At 33.4% G+C, this 21,222-nt stretch overlaps 1 protein-coding gene across 1 annotated transcript in view; it reads right to left on the reverse strand.

Annotated features, from left to right (window-relative positions):
* Positions 1 to 1,514: 1,514 nt before the first annotated feature.
* Positions 1,515 to 21,222, reverse strand: part of LOC110808004 (pentatricopeptide repeat-containing protein At3g20730-like) — a 38,107-nt gene continuing 18,399 nt past the window's right edge. The window contains exon 4 of the mRNA XM_088220760.1: positions 1,515 to 1,532. The gene's annotated coding sequence lies outside the window, so the exon portion shown is untranslated. The remainder of the gene's footprint in view (positions 1,533 to 21,222) is intronic.

The raw sequence follows: 21,222 nt of genomic DNA on the forward strand, positions 1-21,222 counted from the left end.
CATACCGGGCGGGGTATCGAGACTTGGTAATTTGGCGCTCATACCGGACGGGGTATTGAGATGGCCCGTTTCACCCTCATACCGGATGGGGTATTAAGGTTTAGTGGTTTGGCGCTCATACCGGACGAGGTATGGGGACGGCCCTTTAATTGAGAATGTTGAAGAAAATGGTTCAAGTGTAGTGAGGACATCCCTATAAACCCCTATAGATACCAGTAGGCTGATAAAAGGAAAGATTGTTGTTTGATTTATTGAATATGGATTTATAATGTGTGTCTATTACCAATTACATATAGAATCATAATAAGTACTATATTATTGTCTCTATAGGTTGCTTTTATAAATCTTGTTGTGGTAAGTGGATGGTAAATGGTTTTATTTTTAATAAATGTATTGGTTTAAATTAAGTGCTCCATTAGCCGATTTTCTACCAACCTTCATTTATGTGTCAGTGATATAGTGTGATATTCTTATTGGGTTAGTGTAGCTCATACCTTATTTAACTATTTCATATCAAGATGACCAAGATCCAAAGCTTGATCCGCAAGAGGGTTGCGAATAGAATTATAGTTTTTCTTATTTTCCGTTCATTTTCTTATTTCTTTGTATTTCTTTAAAAAAGGTGAATTTCGGAACATTAATTAGTACTTTAAGTTATTGTGTAAGGAATGTAAACCTTGAACATTTATTTCGCTTCTGCACTTTAATTATCATTTACTTTCTTTGGATATTTCCATGGTCGTTACAAAATATTTCATTAAATATTTAATTATTTTTTGTAATATTAGAAAAAATGTATTGCAATTAAATTAATCTTTAATAAGAAATTATACTCTCTTTGGATAATTTAAAAGAAAATTAACTGTAACGACCTGTTCTCTAGGTGGAGTCACGAGTATCCATGCATACCAAACATTGATAAATACTATCAAATTAATGTAACAATGCAGAAAATTAAAGTGTCTACAATCTCACCCCTTGCCATATTTGTGGAATTAGAAATAGTTAACAATAATGGGAAATGTCACAAATCCCAAAAGACTAGATAAATGTTCAAAGTTCGGAAACTAAATCGATACTAACATAAGTTAATACAAATCCCATGTTATTTATGGGTCTCTTCACTGTTCCGACTGGTCTTGAGCTTGTTCTTAGTTCTTCTGCTCTGAAAAATAGAGATGTATGAGCTACATATACCCAGTAAGAATAAGTTAGTAACTTAATTTTCAAGATTGAAAGTAGTATACCAAAACCCTTTTAGGCTCTTATACTGCTATGCCCATGTTCCCTCACTGAAGAATTACAATCATCAACTTCTAACTAATTTAGAAAATTAGTCATTCACAACACAAAGAGGATTAACTATTCATTCATTGATCATATTGTAATAATACTTACAATAACATGAGGTTTAAAATGTTGAGTTAAAACAAAAGTAACAATACCCTTTTTGGATAGAATGCTAGAAATTCTTATTTGGGCATAAATAAAAGTCCTTTACTGATATGGTTCTGACTCCGAATCCCCTTGATCTGAAAAAATTATAATTAAATTGGGTGAGCTTTTCACGTGCGCAAATAAATATATAATCTAGTATATGCCCTAGGCATGCAACACTCAGTCATATGTATAAAACTTTTCTTACATTTTTGAAAAATTATGAATTTAAATAAAACTGGATGTTACTCTTTTCCTTTTCTCTTATTCTAGTTTACTTGGTCCTATTCTTTAGGCTAGAATTCACATCACAATTTTTAATTTCATCTCCACATACATCTTACAAACTTATCACAAATTATAAATTTTAAAGTTTAAGTTCTATATCATTTTATTTAATAGTTATTACAATTTTTTTCTATCTTATTAGTTTTTGATCATCACATAACACTCCCAAGTGTAGTGTTACTAATAAAACTAGTACCACTTCGGGATCAGAATTCCCACTACCACATGGGCAGGAACACATATACACATGCAAACGAATTGACTACAGCAGTATTTCGCCAGGTGACCCACATCACACATATACTAACCATGTCTGGATGAGCTTTCATCCAACCATAAGTAGGGTTCACCAACCACTGAATTTCAACCATACTATTTTGACAAATATTAAATGTTTTATTTCGACAATTTCTTTGTATTTCTTTTTTTTTTTTACATTTGTTTGTAATTTTGTTATATTTCTTTAATTTTATTAATTAATTGTTGATTGATTTGTTATTTGATTATATTAATTTATTTTATATTTTTTATTTATGATTTATTTTCCTACTAAGCTAATTACTTTCCCTAAGGGTTTTATGAAAGTCTTCTATAATTAGTTTTATATCAATCATATTCTTTACACATCCTTGTAATGTCACAGACCATACCTCGTCTTATAGGGCAATGACTGGAACATACTTACTTAAATCACATGGACTCAAGTTAAGTATAATAGCTTAACTTTATTAATTATAACAGAGTCGCAGAAGTGTTACATCCCTTAAATGTAAAACATAAACACATGTTTAAGACTCTAAATTTTTTTCTTACATTACAAAATAAAAATATGAAATAATAACCTTAATCTCATAGTCTAGCTTCAAAAATTATTCTCCGTATCACCGTTCACGCCTGTAAATGATCCAATGACTCAATAGAGTGTACAAGGGCAGTTATAGCAGCTAACAACTTTGAGATTAAGTCAGCCATTATCCAAATGACTCAATAGAGTGTACAATTTTTTAGGTTCCCAAATGTAGATCCTAATGAGAACATTGCTAATTTTATGAAGATTTGTGACACTTTCAAGCACAATGGAGTGAGCAATGATGCAATCAGGTTGAGGTTCTTCTCTTTCTCATTAAAGGATAGAGCTAAGATTTAGTTAAATTCATTCGGTTGGTTCCATCACTACTTGGGAGGACATGACTCAACACTTTCTAGCCAAATACTTTCCACCTTCAAAGATAGCTAGGTTAAGGAATGACATCACCACCTTTGCACAAATAGATAAAAAATCATTGTATGAGTCCTGAGATCGTTATAGCGATCTACTAAGGAGAGTTCTTCACCATGGTCTAACTATGTGGCTTCAAGTATAAACATTCTATAATGGTCTCACCACCAACATCAAGATCATGATTAATGCAATAGTTGGAAGAACATTGAATAACAAAACACCTGAGGTGGCCTACAAGTTGATTGAGGAAATATTGAATAATAGTTACTAATGAGAGAATGAGAGATCTTCATTAAGAAAGAATAAGAGCTTGCATAGTGTGGACAACTATATACCTCTATCTGTGCAAATTGAGGCCTTAACAAAGAAGACAAACAACATGATTATGGCAACAACACAAATAGTACAAGTTCAGAATTCTAAAGTTCAATAAGGGTGTCTGTATCAAAAAACTGAGCAAGTGGAATGACAACAGCATAAGTAGTGCAAGATCAGAATTCTAAAGTTTAATAAAGGGGTCTGTCTCAATAAATTGAACAAGTGGAATATGTTGGAAATGCTCTAAGACAACAAGAGAATCCTTATTCTAATACTTACAATCCTTGATGGAGGAATCACCCTAATTTTTCATGGGGCAACCAAAATAATCAAAGACAAGTTACTCTACCAGCTCAGCCACCCAATGAACGAAGGCTAAACATGGAAAATATGCTCACCAAATTCATGACAGCAGCGGACACTAGGCTACAAAGAAATGAAGCCTCCATCAAGAGTCTAGAGAACCAAATTGGGCAATTAGCAAAGTTGATTTTTGAGCATGCCTAAGGAACTTTGCCAAGCAACATAAAGACCTGCCTAAGAAAGCATGTGAATGCTATAACATTGAGGAGTTGAAAACAATTAGTGGAAGTGGAACCAAGGAATAGAACACAAGCAGATGAGAGCAACCTAAATAAGGAAAAAGATAAAACAAAAAAAGGAAAGAGATCAAGAGAATGAGCTGCCCAATCGAGGAGGAGAACACTCTAACATTCCATATCCGGGGAGATTGAAGCAACAATAATTGGATAAGCAATTTGGTAAATTTTTTGATATTTTTAAATAATTGCATATTAACATTTCTTTGGTTGAATCTTTAAAACAGATGCTTAGTTATGAAAAGTTCCTAAAGGAGATTCTCTCCAACAAGAGGAAGTTGGAAGACATGGCCATGGTGATGCTTAATGAAGAATGCTCAATTATCATACAAAATAAGATGCCATAAAAGTTGAAAGATCCATGTAAGTTTATTAGTCCATGTTAGGTGATCTTTTAATTGAAAACGCATTATATGATTTAGGAGCTAGCATTAATTTGATGCCATATGATATTTACAAGAAGGTAGGATTGGGAAAACCTAAGCCTATTAGGATTACTTTGCAACTAACATATAGGTTTATCAAAATTTTAGTTATAATAATAGAAAATGTGTTAGTTAAGGTTGATAAGTTTATATTTACAGTAGACCTTGTGATCTTAGATATGAAAGAGGACTCTGAGATACAATTATCCTAGGAATACCATTTTTAGCAACTGCTTTAATTGATGTTCATAATGGTAAAATGACTCTTAAGGTATTTGATGAGGAAATTACTTTTTATATATATGAATCCATAAAATATGCACATACTTCATATGATACTTATTTCATGATTGATACACTTGATCCGGTTATGCAAGGTGTTTTCCAGAAAAATTACTTTAAAGATGCATTGGAACAAGGTATCATGAATAGAGAAAGGAGTAACATGAAGAATGAAGAAGTTAAGGAGCAAGTAGTTTTGCTAGAAGCGAGACCTCAATTTAATGCACCAAAAAACTTTAGATTTGAGGAGATTCGTAGCTTTAGTGAAGAAAAAGACAAATCATCAACTAAGGAGCCACCAAAGTTGGAGTTGAAACCGCTGCCCTCACACTTAGAGTATGCATTCTTAGAGGAGAATTCCAGGTTACCAATGATTATTTCTTCAAATTTATCAAACTTGGAAAAGGAGAAACTATTGAGGGTATTAAGAGATCACAAAGTTGCCATAGCATGGAAGATTGCTGACATAAAAAGGATAAGCCCATCTTTTTGCACTCATAAAATTCTAATGAAGGATGGACACAAGACTTGTGTGCAGCCCCAAAGGAAGTTGAATCCCAAGATGAAAGAGGTGGTAAAAGTAGAGGTGATCAAGCTTCTTGATGCTGGAATCATCTATCCAATCTCAGACTGCTCTTGGGTGAGCCTAGTTCAAGTGGTACAAAATAAAGGAGGAATGATGGTAGTTCTTAATGAGAAAAGTTGGTTCCCACTAGAACGGTTACAGACTAGAGGGTATGCATTGACTATCAAAAGCGTGATGATGCTATAAAAAAAGATCACTTTCCACTTCCCTTCATTGATCAAATGTCGGATAGACTTTCGGGTTATGCTTACTATTATTTTCTCTACCAATACTCAGGTTATTTTCATATTCCCATTACAAAGAAGGATTAAGATAAGACAGCATTCATGTGTCCTTGTGGCATTTTTGCCTATAGAAGGATATCATTTTCCTTATGCAATGTTGCAGTAACTTTTTAGAGATGCATGATGGTAATCTTCGCCAATATGGTGAAGAAAACTATGGAGGTATCCATGGATGATTTTTTTTATTTTTGGTACCTCATTTGATGCATGTTTGAGCAATCTGAAGTAGGTATTAAAGAGATGTGAGGAGACCAATTTGGTGCTTAATTGGGAGAAATGTCATTTCATGGTAAGGGAATGAATGATCTTGGTCCACAAGGTATCACACAAGAGGATTGAGGTGGACAAGGCAAAGATAGAGGCAATAGAGAAGCTGTTGCTGCTGGTTTCACTCAAAGCAATGAGGAGTTTTTTAGACCATGCAATATTTAGCATTGAGACATCTCCTAGCTAAGTAAAATATGAAACTGAGATTGATTAGATGGATCCTACTTCTTCAAGAATTTAATTTGGAGATCAAGGATAAGAAGGGAGTTGAAAACTTGGCAGCTAACCATCTCTCTCGGTTGGAAAATCTAGAAAACAAAACAACTGATGAAGATGCATTCAACGATAATTTTTTAGATAAACAACTATACATGGTTGAGATAAGTAATTTTCCTTGGTATGCAGATTTTGCTAATTACTCTGCTGCTAATTATCCCAAGTGATTTTTCTTATCAACAAAAGAAGAAATTCTTTTCTGATATTAAGAATTACTTTTGGGAGGATCCCTTCTTGTATAAGATACGTGCAGATGAAGTGATAAGGAGATGCATCCTGACCATAACATTGAAGAGATCTTTAAATTCTATCACACTAAAGAAGCTGAAGGATATTTTAAAGCCACAAAAACTGCAACAAAGGTGCTTCAATAAAGTTTCTATTGGCCTAATGTGTTTGAAGATGCCCACATATATGTTAAATCATGTGATGAATGCCAAAGAACAAGTAATATTTCTAGAAAACATGAGTTACCTTTGAATAACATTCTTGTTTGTGAGATTTTTAATGTATGGAAAATAAATTTCATGAGACCCTTTCTCAGTTCTTATGGTAATAAGTATATCCTAGTATAGATTATGTGTCTAAATGGGTTAAAGCTTCTGCTTCTACTAATGATGCTAAGATAGTTTGCAAGTTCTTGAAAAAAAATTTCACTAGGTTTAGTACACCAAGAGCTTTAATTAATGATAGGGATACACATTTTTGCAACACACAATTAGAAAAGCTTCTAACTAAATAGGGTGTGAAGCATAAATTAGCTACACCTTATCATCCTCAAACTAGTGGTCAAGTGGAAATCTAAAACAGAGAGTTAAAAAGAATCCTTGAGAAAACTGTTGCACACATTAAAAAGGATTGGGTATTAAAACTTGATGATGTTTTATGGGCATATAAGACTGCATTTAAAACTCTTATTGGTATGTCTCCATATAGGATTGTCTTTGGGAAGCTATGTCACTTACCCATAAAGTTAGAGCATAAAGCAGATTGGGCATTAAAATTTCTAAACTTTAATTTAAAAATTGTAGATAAACATCGGACCCTTCAACTCAATGAGCCAGAGGTGTTGCGTCTCAATACATATAAGAACACAAAGTTTATCTACAAGGAACGAATAAAAAAGTGACATGATCAACACATATTGCAACAAAACTTCAAGGTTGGATAACATTTGCTACTATTCAACTCTCAACTTTGATTATTTCTGGCAAGTTGAAATCAAGGTGGTTGGGACCATTCACAATTACTTAGATATGGCCAAGTGGAGCAATTGAAGTGACTCACCCGGAGAAAGGTCTTTTAAGGTTAACGATCAACAATTAAAGCCATACAATGCGAAAGATGAGTTCATGACCATTACTATCCATCTTTTTAACTCTTGAAAACATTTGTTACGTCAAGCTAAGGACGAAAAATAAGTGCTGGGAGCAACCCAGATATTCTTTTTCTTTAAATTTTAGGAAATTAGGAAGTAGTGGTAGCTAGTAGGTTTAATTCGCTTAGGATAGGACATACAGAGTTTCAAAACATGTAGTATTGCATCAAGCAGAGAAAACAACATGGCTTATGCCACAACCGCTTATGAAACTCATTGCACCTTCAACATGGTCATGTGTTAAGTGCACGAGCCCGTGCTTTTATTGCACGAGCAAGAAACGGTCGTGGCTTAAGCCATAGTTGTTTTTGTAATTCTTGGGTCAAAGACATGGTTGTGTTGTTTTGACACACAATCGTGTCATATTGAGCAAAAAGGGGCATTTTACGAATTCATTTAATGCAACACGACTGTGGGACTATGATATGGACGTATTACTCATATTTAACAAAATAAAACACGGGCTCTTTTGAACCCGTGTTTAAACTTCCCCTCCCCCCCCCCCCTTCTTCCTCATTTCCACCATTCCACTTTTCCAACCCCAATCTCTCTCTAAATTTTCTTCACTTTATCATACTAAAAATCTCTTTTTTTCAAAGCTCACTCAAATTCCTTACACTTTATTGAACAATTCACATCATAAGGTAAGCTTTTTGTCCTTTCTCATGTTTATTCTTTTAGTCTAGGTTTACTTTTCAATTTTGAATTCTCATGGGTTTTAGGTAATTTTGATGTGAATTATTGGTTGAATTGATATGGGTTTTGTTTCGATATGTGATTTACTTTTTGATTTTGTCCTAATTATGCCATGAATTTCAATTCTGGTGTTCTAAATTGTATAATTGCTTTTGAACCCCAATTGAGTATTGTTGTACATAATGTATGTCTTTCGTGATGTTTTTCACCATTGTTAATTATGTTAAAATTATAGAACTAATTAATAAAATTAGATTAATTCAATTAAGTGCTTTAGGAATTGTTCTTATATGCAAAATACCTAATGTTAGTCTAATTTTTATTTGTTTTAAGAAACAATAACATAATTACTATGGGTATACTTTGTCTCATTATTCTATTGTACCCCACTTTGAACAATTTTCTTTCAAGTGTAAGACAATGTCTACTAGCAGAAAGCGATTAAAGACATCCACCCAAAGGAGTATTGCTACACCATCTGAGGCGATGATTGTTCGAATGTTTACATTCAGTTATGAAAAACATCAAGAAATATTTCAATATATAAAAAAACACAAAATTGAACCCCACAGTAATATTTACGGGATGAAATTATAGTGTTAATTACCAATGTAGGATGGGAACGTCTTGTGGACATCCGTGGGCCATCCTACAGGGAATTAACCTATGAATTCTTAATCACTTTTGTACTTTCTGATGATGGTTTAGAAAACGAGGATGTAATCCAATTTCATCTCATGAATAAGGACTTTAGCATGCCTATTTATGCATTTGCAGTGCATTGTGGCTTTTATACTTTTGAATATATAAATAGTGTTGCATATAGAAATAGTTATATTAAATTTTCTAGTTCATTCATACCAACTCACTTTTGGATTGAGATTCGTCATGTAGATCTTCATTATAACCCGAGTAGCTCCAAGAACACTCTTCTTCATAGTTATACCTTCAAATATCTCCATAGGTACATTACATATAGTGTTTCATGTAAAAGAGAGTACAAGGGTAGTTACTAAAACTGACTTTCTCTATTTATAGTGCATGATGAGGAATGAAAAGATAAACTTGGGTGCATGGTTTGCTCAACAAATAAAGAGCATTGCATATAAAAAAATTGATGTTTGGGTCATATGTCACAAAACTAGCGGAGAATTTAGGAGTTTTTTATGAAGCAACACATAACTTAACAAACGTTTGTGATGTGAAACCTGTGAATATAGCACATCCTCAAATAATGGGATGGTTAAGAAGAGAGGAAATACTTGGGTTTTAAATGATGGGAATAATAGTTGATGAATCTATGGATAAGGGTGAGCTTAGTTCTCCCCAAGCCGATGTAAGAGCAGGTTCTAGTTCAAGTTCCACCATAGAGGAGAGATTAGAGCAGCTTAGTTTGGGATAAGAAAAAATTGAAGAATGTCAAAGGCGAATGGAACATTATATGATGGCATACGTTCAGCATATAACCCATCATACCCACATTCAAATAGTTAGTTTCACTTATGCATTTTTTCTTTTTTTATTTTTCAGTTTATCTTTGCATTTTATTTCTTTTAGCTCCCTTCTATGCTTTATCATTAATTTGTTTGTTCAATTCTCCTTTACTATTTGTTAATAACTGTTAAGATCTCATAATCCACTCTAGGTTCAACTATAAATTTCTTTAGCTCAATCTATAACAAGAAATTTTCACCCAATTTTATTGATCAACGGTTTAAACTCCATCTTTGATGGCTCCTTAGTTGATGGCTTGTCTCTTTGCTAATAACACACGGTCGTGCACTTCTAGCCGTGTCTTCAATCACATGGTCGTGTCTTATTCCTCCTTAAAAGGATAAATGTTAGCTTCTTAACACATGGCCGTGTGTTATGCCCATGTCTCCGATATCTTCATATTTCAATCATTTTTTGCCAAAATCTTGCTCCAATCAACTACAATTTGCTTCCAAATTCCAAAATCATTCCTAAAAAGTGTTAAGAATAATTCAACAATATATGTGGCAAAAATCAATCAAAATCAACTTAAATAAAATAGAAAAATATCTATCAAATTTAATTATATCAGCTACCCCACACTTAAGATTTTACTTGTCCTCAAGCAGTCTTAAATCCATTCCACAGCAAAACCATTAATGAAATCACCCTCATCAAGACTATATTACCTCAAGATAACACAAAATAATATGTATAAAAACACAATCATCTTTGGAAAACAATTTAGCAACTTCTAAATATAAGCCTCAATTAATCTCGTCTTATTCTTAGAAATTAAGTATCTAAAATATTCTAAGTTATTCAATCATTCATATATATTCAAACTTTACAACCCAAAACAAAATCAAGCTCAATTGGCAAAAGAATAGATATACTGTAAGTTTATTTTTATTTATTTATTTATTTAGCACCTTTTTAACTTTTTCGAAATGTTAGTCAACCTCTTTAGGCAAATGCAAACATTTGTGATGCCGGCACTGGGTTACTCAGTTGGGCACACTTCCGAATGGCTATTAACTCTACTCTTGATCACTTACTATATGGTATTATCATTCCCATGTGATTAGCAGAGTATTTTATTTTGGTGCTTATTACTATATGGTATTTATTTATTCATTTATTTAGCACATTTTTAGCTTGTTCGAAATGTCAGTCAACTTTTTTGCACAAATGCAAACATTTGTGATGTCAGCACTCGATTACTCAGTTGGTCACATTTCTGAATGGCTATTATCTCTACTCTTAGTCACTTACTATACAATACTATCATTCCCACGTGATCAGTGGAGTATTTTATTTTGGTGCTTATTATTTTTTTTTTCATTTTGCATATATATGTATCTAATTATATACCAAAAAGCGTCTTTCTCATGTAAAAAAATATTCAATTTAGACAAAATAACAAATGTCACGACTCAAAAGATGTAGAAGATACTAAACTCTTAAACTTAAATAAACTAAATAAGGTCAAATCCTTTCATTGCTAAACTATTTCCACAAACAATCTTGTCACATTACATATAGATTCGATGTTATAATTATCATCATAGGTAGTCATGACATAACAAAACACATCAAGATCAAATCATGGAACTTCATTAAGATTGAGAGAATAATAGCAAACATAAAAAATTAAGACCCATCCTTGATACATGATCAAAAAGTTTTAAAGGATTGACACCGACTCACATCTTTTAAATTTACACCTAACTTACTTTTACTTATTAAATTCCTTTTTCTTTCTTTCATTTATTATCCTTCTTCACCTTCTCTTATCACTCAATTTCATATTATTCCTATAATAATTCAATTCTTTACCTCAAATAGAATTTTCTTATACTAAATTCTTGTTTGATCAATCAAATTTACTAATTTACCCTATTCATTATTCCTTTGACAAGTTAACTATTTTCTTACTTCTCACATATTCCCCTTACATGTTTTTCTAAAATATGTCTACATATACCATTCATAATTTTTTTTATCACCTCCAAATTTATATCACTTTCATTGCTATTTTAACCAAAATTTTATATTATACATATATACTTGAACATCATTCATACATGTACAAACTCATAATAAATACATATATTATACATCGCATACACACCCATATTCATGCACATTTCTACATACTCTCATCCACATCATCACCGATATAGATATACTAACACATACACAATTTATAGACATACGCTCCCATACATTATTATCTATAATGTATAGACACATTTGTACATTTAATTAATATTATCTTCGCATGTAGCATGCATTACACAGCTTATAACTTATATTTACAATTTATGTATTTCGATCAAATATAGTATCTATAATGTATATACATCACCATGCCTACCTTATATATATCTATATATACACACACACACAGAGTAGGACCTACACACACCCGTATACTTGCATATATATATATACACACACACACAAAAGTACAAGCCTAACAAATTTTACATGAATCTTCAATCACACCCAGATGCTCACACATATGATAAATCTGATTTATGTATATTACAGAATGCAACCCAAAAAGTTGGTAATGATTTGTAAACATTTTCAGAAGAGATTATTTTCAATAAAAATATAAAATCTTAAAAAGATAATGGGTCTTCAAAGAAACTAGCCCAATACTTACCTAAACATGGCCACAATTTATTTTAAAATTGGGGTTAGAATTTTGGCTTTCACTTAAGTTTAGCTTACTGCAAATCTAAACATAATGCATGCTAGTGTAATGTTAGCATTCCACATCCTTTTTTTTCCTTCTAATTTTATCTTTTTTTTTCCTCAAATCTCTGTTAACTACTAATATATGATGCTTTGCATCAACTTCTAAAAAATTATTATGAAATGGTAAAAGAATCTCAAGATTTTCATTTCGGTTTGGGACTGGGTTTTACCTCACACCGAGCCATGAGTACCTTCTCTCTTTCTCCCTTCGACGGCAGATTTCCCTTTCGCCCTCCTACCTCGTTGTTCGCCTCTCTCATGCCGCCTCTCCCTTCTGCTAGGGTTTTCTTTCTACTAGGGCAGCTGAGAAATAGAGGCTTTTATATGGTTTGCAGGAGTCGTCCCATGTCCAGGACAAATCTGGACTGTTGGTTCCCTTACATCTTTTTGTCGAAGATAAATGTAGAAATTATAATTTATTTTATTTATTAGTTTGAATTTAAATAGAATTTATCTTTACTTAGATTTAAAATATATTTAATTTTCAAAAATTATCTTATTAGTTGAAGTTTATCTTTTAGAAGATTTGATTTATATTTATCTTTTAGATTATGATAAATTATTTTTAAGAAATTTGAATTCAATGTAAGTCTATTTAAAGGCACTTTAAGTTGTTAAATGTGGAGTGAATGAAGTCAATGAAAATTTAGATTTTTTTCATTCTGAGAAAAATCCCAACAAGTGGTATCAGAGCCTTTACTACCTATGAGTATATAAAAAAATAATATAGAGAGAAGAGCAACGAGGAAAAGAAGAAAAAAAAACATGGAGGGAGTCTTCATTACTAAGATGTCAAAGAAGTCTGCATCAACATCAAAAAGGAAAATTTTTCACCATGCAAAGTATGCAAGAAAAATAATCATGATGAAAAAGATTGTTGGCATAAAGGTAAATCATAATATTTTTATTGTAAAATATTTGAGCATATACAAGAAAAAAATTGCATGTTGAAGAATGAACAAATAAATGTTGTTGAAGAAGAAGAAGAAACTCCTTTTTTTTAAAATTTGGAGAGAAGTGCTCTAAGGGTTTTGATGAGAAGTGCATCAAATAATTGAAGATTGATGACAAGTACATCAATAATCGAATGTTGGTGAGAAGTGCATCAACAATTAAAAAGAAGTGCTTCAGAATATAAAGATCAAACAAGAAATATTGGAGAGATGTGCTCCAACAAAATAAATTTAGTGATTACAATTTCTATATTATGGGAGAGTGTTGAATATAAATGTAAAAATTATAATTTATTTTATTTATTAGTTTGAATTTAAATAGGATTTATCTTTAGTTATATTTAGAATATATTTATTTTTTAAAAATCATGTTATTAGTTGAAGTTTATCTTTTAAATTATGGTAGATTATTTTTAAGAAATTTGAATTCGATATAAATCTATTTAAAGACACTTTAAGTTGTTAAATGTAGGAGAGAGTAAAGTCAATAGAAGTTAAGATTTTCTTCCCTGAGAAAAATCCCAACACTTTTAATTTCCTAGATTTTCCTACTTTTAAAAGAACCTTACAACTTAGCCCCTTCTCTATTTCCATGTTGCCCATCTTCAATTTTTTCAAAATCTTTGCATTTTGATCCTTTCTTTTCTTTTATATATATTTAAATATTTTATTTCTACTAAAATTTTCCAAATTATCCCAAAGATCGCCATTCGATTTTTCGAGTTAGAATAGGGATCCCTACTATTAACATGACCTCGATCACAATAACTATAGAATGATACAATATGTCCACGATGGATACAATCATGGTTACCATATGATAGATTGTCCACGAGATAGAATTCATCGTTACCTAACAAATCCTTCTCTTATAGTACCTTAAATTCCCTTTTCTTCTTAAGCTTACTCGATTGAGTTCTATAGATTCAATAAGAAGATAAAGCCTAGAGACCTATTTTGTAGGATTTAAGAGCTATGAGATCAAGAGCAAGGCTTTTAGGAGTGCGTTAGTGAGTTCTAAAAGGAATCATTCTCAGTAAGCGGGAAGACTTGACCAGAGCATAGGGAAATAAGTGGTGAAGATGCTGGCAACAGGATATGTATAGCGTGCCAAGCTTAACTTACTAACTCATGTACTTTTCTGCCTCATACGAGACTTTATCCCTAAGGTACGTCAATCAAAAGAATCTCACTAGAAGCTCACATGCTAGAAGCACCCATAGGATAAAAAAATTTAATATTGGACGATTGTAAAGAAAATCGAAAAGGCCAAAATCTACATCTTTCAACACTACCGCCATCCAACAGGATTGGCTAGAAACCAGGCGCATAAAGCATAACAGATGAAACTAGTTTCCCGACTAGGCACTTAACCATTGTAGGAATGCCTTAATAACTTAAATGGATTGATAAAAGTCAAATACTAAATTGTTGGTTGTACCTAAATTTCACAATCAAGTGAAATTATCTCTCTCTTTCTCCCTCCCCAAAAAATCTTCACGTAACTTTCCAACCATTTCAATCTCCTCCTCCGCCAAATCTATCACAGTTATCGATTCAAATCAGGATCACCGTGAAGTTTGATTATCCCAGGGTCTGCTGTAAGGCCGACAAGTGAACTCTTGTCTACCAATATGAGGCATGTGAACATTAAAAGATTTGTCCCCATTGGTAATAAATCTTTCAACTTTGACTATATTGGAAAGAAGCTTGATGGACTCTGTATAAGTGAAAAACAGAAGGGGAAATAGAGCATCTATTACATGAAATAAGGAAGATGTCAAATGGTTTACTGATGCCTTATACGACTTCTATTGGAAACAAGGTGGTGATTGTTGGGGAACAAACAAGAAAAATCATCATCCCCATCTTTTCTTCGTGTTAATTAAGAATAGAAGAGGCAGGTGTCTCGTGCTAACAGAGGAAACAGTCAACACAGTAAAAAGAATCTTCATTCCCCACGACTTTGAGGCAGGTAGCTGGTGGCAAATACTAAGAGCTACTTTGAACTATCTGATACTCCTCTGGTGAACCCTTTCAAAGAAAACCCACCAACCTTAAAGAATGCCCCTACTTGCGGTACGGTGACGCTGTCTACGACACCAAATATTGGGAAACTAAATGCAACGAACAAACACTGTCAATTGACACTATATTGCCCCAACTGCAAACAAGGTTTCCAAGTAATGATATAAGCAATGGAAATTTCAAATACGATGTCGAACATTGGGAATCCGGCCACAGCCCGTTCCCAACATTATCAAATGATTCTTTATTGTCCAGCCTATAGCTATGGTTTTCGTGTGACGGTGGAAGACATGGGCAAAAAAACCTTTGTTGAAGCTGTACGTACGAGTAGTGTTCCACCCATTCGGGGGTAAAAGAAGATATTCGACCCGAACTAGCTAACTTCAAAATTCAAAAGTCAATCATCTGCTCTCTCCACCCCAACAAACAATAACCAGTCGCTAATTGCTCAAAATGGAAACAATGTCAGCTGTACTAAAAAAGAAGGAAACAAACGTCTCAAGCATAATCGCAACTAGACAAATAAGTCTGCTCAAGGCCCGGGACAGAGTAAACCTGAATATACTCGGGAGGAAAAAAAATGGGTGGACCATATTGGGCCTAGCAAAGAAGTTACTAAGATCCTGAAGCTAAAATAAAGAAGTCCAAAAGTTTTATGGATGTGGAGGCCCAAGATAAAAACCGCAACGACTCAACCGACCCAAAAGATAAGATTACCCTCGGAATAATTAATACTCTCACTCAATCAAATTGGGGGAAACCTAAAGAATGTGAAAATTCAGGCATTGCCATCATTTACTGTGATGAAAGGTATGTTGAATCTAGATTCTCTATTGACGATAATATCAACAAAACCCTATCTAAAGAAAATCTTGTTTCACAATCTTCATCTTTATCTCTTAACATATGTCGCGAGCTGGATATTGTTCAAAGCGACTTGGAGGAAGTTCCTATTGTTTTCGCGAGGCAACCAGGAAAGTCAGAATCGAATGATCAGTTATACTCTTCATGGGTCTTGCAAAACATAGGCAATATTAACAAAATGATAGGGTTAACCTACTAAGACCATGAAGCACAAACCATGGCACTGTTCGAGGAATTGGAAATGAGAACGATGGAGAAGAAAATTATTATTGAGAAAACACCAACAGTGAAACAAAAGCAAGCTGATGATGGTGCCAAAGAGTTAAAACTTCTCGAATGTTCAGTGAACTACGAGGGTAGACAAAAAAAGAGCTCTGACAGGGAGAGAAGTATGCAAATTTAATGGTTCTAAAAATTATATCTTGAAATGTTAGGGGCCTCAACAACGTTTGAAAAAGGAATACTTTGAAAGGTTGTCTCAATAGATGAAAACCAGCCATTGTTTGTTTCCAAGAGATGAAGATAGAGATGATTACTGACAATACTATCAATAGCATATGGAATATTGACGACACAAGCTAGCTAAATTTCCTGCTAAGGGATCTGTTGGGGGCATTTTAATTGTCTGAAGGAAATAAGTTGTTGAAATCAGAGGCTTCTTCATCGGTGAGGTAATGCTCTTTTACCTCTTTACCAATATTACTAATCAAAAAGTTTGGTTCTTTTTTGGAGTATACTATAGGGGAAATGTGATTGAATGACATTTATTATGGATTGAAATCTCCTCCTGTCTCAATAAATGGGGAAACAAAGGAATAATTGGTGGCAATTTCAACATCATCATTAAGCGCAGCTAGAGGTCTAGTGACCAGTTCTCTAATTCCAACGCTATTGAGTTTCAAGAACAAATTGAGAGACTAGATTTAGATGATTTGCCATTGAAATGAGGACAGTGGAATTGGAGTATCTAGAGAGAGAAGCCCTCATTTTTCAGAATTGATAGATTTCTTGTCTCTTCAGAACTACTGCTAGAATTACCATCTTACTCACAAAAGGTAGTCCCTAGAACTTTATTTAACTACTTCCCTATTTGTCTTGATCCAGAAGGAATCCAGTGGGGACTTATCCCTTTCAGACTTGATAGCAAATGGCTCAAAACATATGGTTTCAAAGCCTTGGTCGAATCGACTTGGTCTTCTAAGAATTTTAGAGGCACTACCAGTTTCAAACTTGTCAGTAAGCTCAAATATCTGAAGGAAGAGATCAAAAAATGGGTTATCACTTTCGACTGGGGAAAAAACTAGAAATCAGAAGTACTATGTCATATATTAAAATTATGGACAATGTTGAAGGGAATTTGGGTTTCACTGATGCTGACAGAGAGAGTAGGACACTTCTGAAACTCAACCTTGCCAATAAATTGAACATGGAAACTATCTCTTATAAGCAAAAATCCTAAGAGAAATGGCTTAAGGATGGTGATAGAAACACAAAACATTTCCTTTGTTTGGCCAATCACAAGAGAAGAAATAACTATGTGGAAGAGCTCCTTATTGACAATAAAAGATTTGAGGGGAACACCGCTATGAGAGAAGATGCCAAAGACTATTTTCTTGACCTGTATTATGAGGAATATTGTGCAAGACTAAAACTGAACAAGCTAAAATTTGCCAAAATCGACGACCAAGCTATTCTAGATTTAGAAGCTAATTTTAGCGAAGAGGAAATTTTTGCTAGCATCTATGCTTGCGATGGGGATAAGGCCCCGAGACCCAACAGTTTCAACCTCAAGTTTTTTCAGGAATATTGGAATATGGTGAAGTAAGATTTCTTAGAGTTCTTCAATAGCTTTCACAAAAATTCCTCCTTCGTGAAATCAATCAACTCCACATTTCTTGTCTTTATCCCTAAACAGAAGGATGCTGAGCAAATTAAAGACTTTAGACCAATAAGCCTTATAGATAGTATCTACAAAATATTATCAAAAGTTCTAGCAAACTACTTATCTAAAGTGTTACACTCCATCATCGGGGATTCTCAGCAAGCTTTTGACTATGGGAGACATATCACAGACGTTATCCTTATGGCCAACGAAATTGTGGTTGAGGTCTATAGGAAGAAAGGTCAAGGTATACTCTGTAAGCTAGACATGAAAAAGACTTTTGATCACATTTCTTGGAACTTTATTGATTACATGCTTGAACGATTGGGTTTTGGACGAAAATGGAGGAATTGGATCTACACGTGCATCTCTTCCACCAGTTTTGCAGTCCTTGTAAATGGTGGTCCGTCTAAATTCGTCAATGCATCTAGAGGCTTGCGACAAAGTGATCCTCTCTCCCCTTTACTCTTTATTATTGTCATGGAAGCTCTTCACAAAATGGTTGACAAACCTAAAAACCTACAGCTTGAAAAAGATATCGTGGTGGGCAACTAAGATAAACAAATGGAGATTTCACATTTATTTTTTATCGATGACACCCTATTCTTTTGCCAGCCGGATATAAATTCAATTTTAAACTTGAGGTACATTCTATTATGCTTTCAAGCTGTCTTGGGTTTAAAGATTAATTACAGCAAATCTGAATTAGTAAAATTTGGCACTAACTGTCCTGAGCCCTCTTTTGCTAAGACTATGGGATACAAAGCCACAAATCTAACCATCAAATATTTGGGCATCCTTCTTGGTTCTAAACACAAAGACAGTAGTTGTTGAGAGTCTATAATCAACATTTTCCAAAGTAGACTAGCCAACTGGAAAAAAAAATTCTTGTCAAAAGGTGGTAGGCTCACATTCATAAAGAGCACTTTATCTAACCTACCAATCTATTACCTCTTGGTTCTTACCATTCCAGCAAGTGTTGCCAAAAAATTGGAAAGTATTAATGTCGTTTTCTTTGTGATTGTGAGAACAACCGCAAGCTTCACTTGGTCAGCTGGGAAGATATCAAACAGCCTAAATATAAAGGTGGACTGGGGTTAAGGTCCCTAATGACACTTAACAAAGCATTGCACTGTAAATAGGTCTGAAAATTCTAGAACAGCAAAAATTGCCTTTGGAAAAATATCATTGAATACAAATGGTTCAGCAAAGGTCTGCATAATATGACCATATTAAACTGAAACAACTATGGAAAAAGCTTATGGAAGAGTTTCATGCAACATAATCACATTATTCAAAACTGCTCCACTTGGGTCATCGGTAAGGATAACAAAATTCGTTTTTGGCAGAATGTATGGCTGGGAAACAACAACCTTCAATCTCATTTCTCCCAAATATTTGCTATCGCCTGTGACAAGGATATCCTAGTTGAAGAATTATTTCAGGGTAACACTTCTCTTCCGAGTGCTGTGGTTGTCAACCATAATCTCCAAGATAGGAAAATTATGGAATACATGGAATTAACTGCAATTACTGCTAATATATAGTTGAATCTCAATGATGACAAATAATCGTAATCTCCAAGATTAGAAAATTGTGGAATACATGGAATTAACTGCAATTACTGCTAATATATAATTGAATCTCAACGATGACAAACTCATATAGAATTTAAACAAAAATGGCACTCTCTCAGTTACTTCTCTTTATAAGCACCTGACAGATTCCACAAATTGAAATGAGTATGTTTTTCTCAATAAAATCATATGGAAGTCGCAAGCTCCACCTAGAATCTCCTTCTTCACTTGGGAGGCGGCAAAAGAATGCATCTTGACCATTGACAATCTCATGAAGAGAGGTTTCCAACTGGTTTACAGATGCCCCTTATGCAAATCCAACTTGGAAAGCTACAGATACCTTCTGTTATGGTGCCCATTCACTATAGTCTATGGACTAACCTCTACAGTTTAATGCGTATTCACTGGTTTATAATATACTCCATCAAGGTTGAACATCTCGCTTGGGAGGGTCTCACTTTCAAGAACAAATGCTTCCGACTAATTCCATTCACTATATTCTGGATTGTTTCAAAAGAAAGAAATAAAAGAATTTTTAAAGGTATTGAGAGGAATTTTGTTAATATCGAGGGCAAATGGTTACACTTTTTTGGTTCTATTATGTTAGGACACAATCTTGACAGTTTTGATGATTTTGGACTCCTTGTAGATACTCTTACCGAGCTGTAAATTCTGTGTACTTAGGTGGCGCCCTTTTGGCACCTAATTAATATATATCTTACACTTCTTCTTTGAAAAAAAAAAATCTTGAATGGATTGATAGATTGGACTCTTATCTTCTGATTGAATTGAAAAAAGTTAGCTTGAGCTCGAATGAGCGTATCTTATAAAAAAGTACCCTAGTCGCCTTGGTAGAATGCATTGAAGAAAAGAATCCACTCTCAACCTTTTAATTTTTTTTAATAGAATGGTAAACAATCTTATTCTTTTATACAAGTACACTAACCGAATCTCGTCTACATACACACAGATATCCCTCATTTATATAAAATCAAACAAGTTTTAAATGTTTTCACACATTATACCAACTCATTGCTTTTTAAATTTATATTCTAGACTCACCTGTTTTCTTTTCATTTTATTTTTAGTACTTCATAAAAAATTTATTATCATATATTAATTTTAAGATGCACCTTATTACTCTTATATTTCATCAGGACAAATTATATTTGTATTCACACCCATTTGTATACTCAACGAATTACATTTTAATTTACTTAATCCGTATTTAATTCTCATGCATATCATTTTACCCTTAGCTTTACAAAAAAAAAAAAAAAAATTGTATTCATCATTTCATTAAAATTTCTCACGCCTTAGATTACCCTTTATCTACTAGTTAATCGTGTTATTTGTTTCTTGAAATGATATGATTATTAGGCACTTATAAAGCCCTACTATTCGGGATATTTTCCAACGTATTTGAAGCCTGGCTCATTAACACACTTTAAAATTTAGAATACTTTTTAACTTTAATTCATTATATCTATAAAATCTTGTTCCTCTTTTTCTATTTGTTTTGGGTCTCTATATATTCCCGTGTGGCCCACTTCGCCCATTACAAAATTTCTTAACTTAATTAATTATTTGCATGCCTCTTCCCTTGTTCTGGGCCGAA

This window comes from Carica papaya, chromosome 5 (assembly GCF_054855325.1).
Source record: "Carica papaya isolate Zhongbai chromosome 5, ASM5485532v1, whole genome shotgun sequence".
Classification (NCBI taxonomy): Eukaryota; Viridiplantae; Streptophyta; class Magnoliopsida; order Brassicales; family Caricaceae; genus Carica; species Carica papaya.